General features: G+C 46.9%; 1 pseudogene; it reads left to right on the forward strand.

The window, feature by feature from the left end:
* LOC101587139 overlaps positions 1 to 4,541 on the forward strand; it is a 45,684-nt pseudogene extending 41,143 nt beyond the window's left edge.
* The last annotated feature ends 2,351 nt before the right edge of the window (positions 4,542 to 6,892 follow it).

The following is a 6,892-nucleotide window of genomic DNA, read 5'->3' on the forward strand; positions in this document are numbered from 1 at the left end:
TATTTATTTATTTATTTATTTTTGAGACAAGGGTCTTACTATGTAGTCCAGGCTCACCTTGAACTCACAGCAAGCCTCCTGCCTCAGCCTCCCACTTATGTTTTAAATTAAAATATTCGGCCAGGGCCCAGGAGATAGCTCAGTAGAATAAGCGCTTCCCTGGCAAGCACAAAGGCCTGGGCCTGAGTTCAATCCCCGGTTCTGCCAAAAACAATGACCTACTCGGCCAGGTGTGGTGGTGGCCCATGCCATGTAATCCTATATGTAATGGCATGAATCATTACTGAAACACCAATAGAATTGTCTCAGGGCCAGCCCCTTCCTCAAATGCTGGATTTCCTCAAATGCTGGATGATAAAAATCTTAGCCGAGATGGGATTTAAGGCTCCTTATGTACACAGCAATATGAGGTCAGCCTGCCCTCTGGACGGACCTGAGGTAGAAACAGCACAGGCCAAGTGTGGGCCTCGATCGCACAGGCCTGTCAGCCTTTGGCAGTAGCCGTTGCACAGCTATGAAGTCTCCAGCCCAGGCATCTCTGCTTCCTCAGACGGCAAATCTCCACTCCTAGTGCTGAGCGACTTCATAACCACAGGAACTTCTGGGAAGAGTGATGGCAAACCTTCTAGCGACCGAGGGCCTGAACTGTCACCCAAACCAACTTATTTACTGCCACATGCCAACTTTGCAATCAATCCTGAATATCGAGGTTTTAGTGTAGAAAGAACCATGCATGCCCTTGGCTTGTGTGCCGCTGGGGAGGGCCCTGCGTCCCTGCTGCGACACTTGTGCCACAGGTTCACTACCACTGACATAGGAAGATGTGAAAATCAGATCAATGTTAATTTAGTGTTTTATCTCTCAGGTGTTGCTTATCCTTAAGAAAATACCTCAGTTTTGTCAAGTGGGAGGGCACAAGCCAATGCTGATATGCTGCACTCCACTGAGGTGGAAATCCAATTGGAAATATACAGGAGGGTGGCTCCGCGGGTGCTAACCACAGAGGACAGGTCTGGACAGAGATGTGGATTTTGTAAGTGAATTCTATGTGGATGATGATTAAAATCAAGATGGTGGATAAGATCTCCCTGTAGTCAGGGAGAATGAGGAGAGAAAAATGCTCCAAAATGCAGATGTCTATTAGGATCTTAACTTGACTACAAATATGTGAGACGAGCACAGGCGGTGCATTTCTGCTGCGCGGCTTGAGCAGAGCAGGGAGGCAGGTGACCAGCCCTTCTCCTGACATGGAGGTCTGTGAGCTTCGGTCGCCGGCTGATCAAGGCTCACAGGTGCACTGCCACCTGTGCAGTTATGTTCTGGGCAAGGGAGAGGTACAAGATGGGAGACAGAACTCTTCCATCTATCAGGTAATCTTTTAAAAATTGAATTACTCTTTATAGCACTGGATAGCACTGGGGATTGAACTAGGGCCTCGCATACCTTTAAGCCACCTTCCCAGCCCCATCAGATAGTGCTTTCAGTGGGGAGGGAAAGCCCGATATTTCTGGGGATAGCTCAAGGTCTCATGGCCAGCTCTAGCTTCCAGAAAAGATAAAGAATCAGGTAGTTCATCTTTCTAGCCTTTAACGTAGAAGAAAGCTATGAAAAGGGAACTGAAATGGGTGTGTATTGAGTCAATCCCAGGATCTACCACAGAACCCTGAGGTACCAGGATTGCTGTGAGTTTGAGGCCAGCCTCGAACTGGAACACTTGGGTGGATGTAGCAAAAAGAGAGAACTCACGCACTTATAGAGCTGGAGAAAAACGTGGGAATCTATCAGCACCCTAGAAACTGAGGTAAATGAGGTGTTTTTTTTTTTGAAGGGTCTCCAGGGTGTTCAAGGTCTCACTACTAGATCAGACTCATAGTGATCCGCTTGTTTACAGCCTCCCAAGAGCTGGGATTACAGGTGCGCGCCACCACACCCAGTCTCTAAGGGAGTTTCTACCAGCAAGTATTATCAACATCAAATGCTGAGTGGGTGCCTGGCAGGGACAGGATATAATACTTAAACATATTCATTAGATTGAAAGGTTACCAGGGCACAAGTGAATTCAGGTAAAGCAGATCTGGTCGGCCGTGGAGACAGAAGCCATGCCAAAGTGGGTCAGGCGGGAGTGCTGGGGGGCTGGGTGTGGCGGTGCACCCTCAGAGGCTGGGGGAGGAGGGCCAGCCTGGCCGACATGACGTGTTCAAGGCTGGTCTGAAGCACACGGGGACTCTGTCTCAAAAATCAGAAGACAAACAACAACAGAAAGAGGCAACATGAGGTGAAGAAGGTACAGAAAAGTGAGACACCTCTCTTAGCAACCTTAATGGCAAAAGGAAAGACACACATACACACACACAAAAATAAAAATTAAAAAATATATATATTTGGTACAGGGTCTCACTACGCAGCTCAGACTCATAGTGACCCTCCTGTTTTCAGCCTCCCCAGTGCTGGGATTACAGGCATGTGCCACCATGCCCAGACTGGCCTGCTGGCTTAGCATGCCCGGGGGTGGGGCCAGTGCAGCTTGTGGTGCCAGGGATCAAACCCCGGTCCTTGTGCTTGCCCAAGCAGGCTCTTAGTCCACTGAGCCATCTCACCAGCCCTCATCCTTATGTTTCAATTCAGCATTACTCCCTTTCTCACTGTCAGTCTGTGCCCACCACAGCCCCGTGAGCCCCTGCTAAGACCTATGAGTTCTGCCTCTGAGTCACCCCTTCCCATCTGCCTCACCCTCCACACACCAGCAGCGCCCTGCCTGGTCTCACCTTCTTTCTCATCACAGATGAGGCCACTGCCTCCCCAGTTCCGTCCCTGTCCGGTCTCAGCCTCCTCACCCATTGCACCACACCGCATTTCCCTTCACTGCAGCTGTCTCCTGTGGCCCCACCTGCTGATTTTCCCGCCTCCTCCTCCAGTACTGCTTCTTCCATCCCCTCGGCTCTCAGAGCACAGCCCAGATGCTACCCTCATTCACAAATTTCCCAAAACTTCAGGAGCCATAGCTCTACCTTTTTAGAGAAGTTTGGCATCTATGCTGTATTTGGCTAGCTTGCCTGTCTCTAAGGTAGCTGCTGTATCCTTCAGGACCACTGTGTCTTTCTCTGTGTCCTTCTCAGTGGGCTCATGCCTAGCATGGAGCGGATGCTCAAATGTAGCAATGTCTTGGGAACAAATGCTGTGTTCTTTTTTTTTAATATTTATTTTTATTTATTACATTTATTTATTGTGTGTGTGTGTGGCCAGCTCAGCCCACCAGGGGGCGGGGCTGGCTGGCATGTGGTGCTGGGGATCGAACCGCGGTCCCTGTGCTTTGCCAAGCTTGTTTCAAGTAGGTGCTTTAGACCACTGAGCCATCTCTCCAGCCCCAAATGCTGTGTTCTTGATAAAGTCTTTTTTTTTTTTTTTTTTTGCATTTTAGGGAAGATCTACAGGGTGTTCAGGGTCTCAGCACTAGATCTGACTGTAGAGATCCACCTGTTTACAGCTTTCCAAGAGCTGGGATTAGTGTGCCACCACTAACTGCCATCTCAGCACGCCCGGGGGCGGGGCCAGCATGGCTGATAAAGTCTTGTTGGGTTTTCTGTTTGTCTGTCTTCTTGAGGCAGGGTCTTGCCATGCAGCTCAGACTGGCCTTGAGCCTGCACTGATTATCCTGCCTCAGCCTCCCAGATAGTCTTGTTGGATAATGTCACATTGACTATTCTCAACACACAGACCTGGGGCTGGGGAAATGGTTCAGTAGGATAAATGCTTGACTGGCAAACGCAAGGATCTGAGTTCAATCCCTGGTTCCGCCAAGAAAAAAAAAGATTTCCTGAAATCTCAACACACAGACCTTTCTGAGCCCAGCTTAGCTCTGAGAATGCTCCTTTTACTTCTTTAATAGTCCCATCTACCTTGTGTTCTGTAGCCTCTCTCTTAGAAATTTTCTCTCTAAAACCAAGTTTCAGAGTAAGTCCCAGGCTCTTCTACCAATTTCTTGCTCCTTTGGATTGTATTATATTGCAATAATTATTACATAAGCTCATAATACAAAAGTAAAAAGTTGATAGGCACCGTGACATGTATCTATAATTCCTGCTACTTAAGGGGTTGAAGCAGGAGGACTGCAAGTTTGAGGCCAACCTGGGCAACCCGGTGAAGCCCTGTCTCTAACACACACAGGGCTGGGGATGTAGCTCTGGGATACAGTGCTTGCCCACTGCGTGTACAACAGAGCCCTGGGGTCAGTGTGCAACTGAATGATGAGAACTGTAAAATGTTATCTTACAGTTTTGTGTCTCAGGAAGTTGGGAGTGGCTGCTAGGCGGTTCTGCCTCCAAGTCCTTCACAAGCTCTCGGTCAAGCCATCAGCGGGGGCCTCCGGGATGGCTGACCCATGTGGCCTGTTGGTGCAGGCTGCCTGCAGCAGGCCTCGGGTCCTGAGCGTGTGGACTCTGCTCAAGGCCGAGTACCCCTACAGCATGGCAGCTGCATTCCTCAAGACCAACTGTAAGGGGCAAGTGGAGCCCATAGCCTCTCACACCTACCCTAGCCTGTGAAGTCTGCACATGACTCTTCCAGTTGCGCAGCCCAGCCCTGTTTTCACACAGGAAGGGACCATGAGTGTTTGAACAGCAGGAAGAAAGATCACCGAGGGCCACCTTGGAGGCCACTACACCCTCTTTGAAAACTCACAAGCACTGTCATTTGAGGGGTTCATGACCATGGGAAGGAAAAGAGAAGGGACTTTCATCGAGCATGCATATGTTAGATACTTTTTTGGGGGGGTACTAGGAATTGAACTCATGACCTCATGCTTACCAGGCAGGCGCTGTGCTGCTGAACTATAATCCTGGCTCTTTGGAGATTTTTTGGGACAATTTTACTGTATACTTCAGGATGGTCTTGACGCACTTTGTAGCCTAAGCTGGCCTTGAATTTTGGGCATCATCCTGCCTCAGCCTCTTGAGTGATGGGGCTAAAGGTGTGTGCCTTCACACCTGGGTCACATTTGTCCTTTATACAGCTTAGTGCTAAATTATGTATACATTTTCTTTATTCCCTTATGTTGGAGTCATAAATGTTGAGGTTTATAGATTACTTCCAAGATTTAGCTATTGAGTTGTGTTCCTATAAATACGGATATAGACACATCACTGTGATATGATGTGTTTCATTCTTTTGGGAAGATGCCTGGGTGAACATTTGAAAAAAATTGTTAGTACATGTTTGCAGTACATAATGATTGCATTCATCATGGGGAGTTATGTTTAAAGGATAACTGTTTGTTTTTGACATGGGGTCTTGTTATGTAGCTCAGGCTGGCTTTGAACTCACAGTGATCCTTCTACCTGAGCCTCCCAAGTGCTGGGATTATAGGCATGTGCCACCATACCTGGCCTAAATACTAAATTTTTACAGAAGCAAAAGAACAGTTGACCAATGTTCAATTTTACTTTTTAAAAAATGTATTTAGTACAGGGTCTACAGGGTCTCACTAGACAGATCGGACTTGTAGTGATCATTTTCAACCTCCCAATTGCTGGGATTACAGGCACATGCCACCACACCCACGCCAACTCAATCCTGTATCCATGCCCGGGGGGTGGGGCCTGCTCTGAAAGCCAAGGATCCAGTCCTGGTCCCTGCATCTGCCTAAGCATGCGCTTTAATCTGCTGAGCTATCTGACCAGCCCCTTTATTTTACTTTTGAGCAATTATTTTTACCTATACTATTCATGATACTACTCCTTTAAAGAGTCCAGCTCAGTTGTTTCACCGGCAGCTAGAGATGTCTGCTTCCTCTTAATTGAAGTCAAGGTCAACACTCTTGGCATTTTCACTTGTGATGTTACATCCTCAAGTGCATCTGCTTTGAAGGCAGCTATGTTCATTTCAAGATAACTCCATTATTACATTTTTATTTTAAAAAGCAAATTAAAATTTCATTCAAGTAAACTGTTAGCTCAGGTTTGTCTAACTCTTTAAGTGTCCCGGCAGCCAGGTGTGATAGCACACACCTGTAATCCCAGTTCAGAGAAAGCTGAAGCAGGAGGATAGCCTCAAGTTCAAGGCAAGTCTGGGCTAAGTGGTGAGTTCAAGACCAACCTAAACTACATAGTGAGATTCTGTCTCTAAACAAATAAATGAATGAATGAAAGTGCGCACAAAACGCTCAATGCTATAATGGCAAGTGCCGGGCCAGCCTGGGATACTAGGGAACCTCTGTCTAAAGAAACGAACGTCCACAGAAGTGTGAAAAAGGGGAAGCGACATTGGAATAAAATTTGAAATTTATTGCAAATGTAGCTTATAGTTAGCTGTTGGTCCCTCAGGAAATCATTTAAAATTCTTCATTTATTGGGCATGGGGTACGCTGAAGATTGTAAAGAGCCTTTCAATTCTAAAATGCCGTGACAGAAAACATGTGGTAGACATCGAGCTGGATTTGGAATCAGTAGGCTGGGCTTGGAGCACAGTCCTACCACACACCAGCTGTGGGAATATGGATGTCATTTAATCTCTCCAGGCCTCAGAGAGTTCACCTCACAAAATTGAGGATTAAGGGGATTACTGCGTGTCAAAGTGCCTTATAAACCTAAACAATCGCCTAAATAGCAGGTCTATGTATATTCTTTTCTTTTTAAAAGACTTTTTATATAAATCCGCTCGGTCCCCCTTTTGGGCTAATTAGTGGATCAAAAGACGCAACCTGAAAATGAGTCAGGCCTCGTCAATTTAAGTTTTAGAACCAGGAAACAAGCGAGGAAAAACGCAGGAAATACTCGTATAGTTAACTGCATCACAGCTTATCAAATGTACGGTTTTATTCGTAACTGCTTGTGCTTTGGCGATGAATAAAACCGGCTAAAATTACCACTTGCCGAGGCGGGAGCTGCGTAAGGCGTTC

This window comes from Octodon degus, unplaced genomic scaffold, assembly GCF_000260255.1.
Source record: "Octodon degus isolate 3935 unplaced genomic scaffold, OctDeg1.0 scaffold00026, whole genome shotgun sequence".
Classification (NCBI taxonomy): Eukaryota; Metazoa; Chordata; class Mammalia; order Rodentia; family Octodontidae; genus Octodon; species Octodon degus.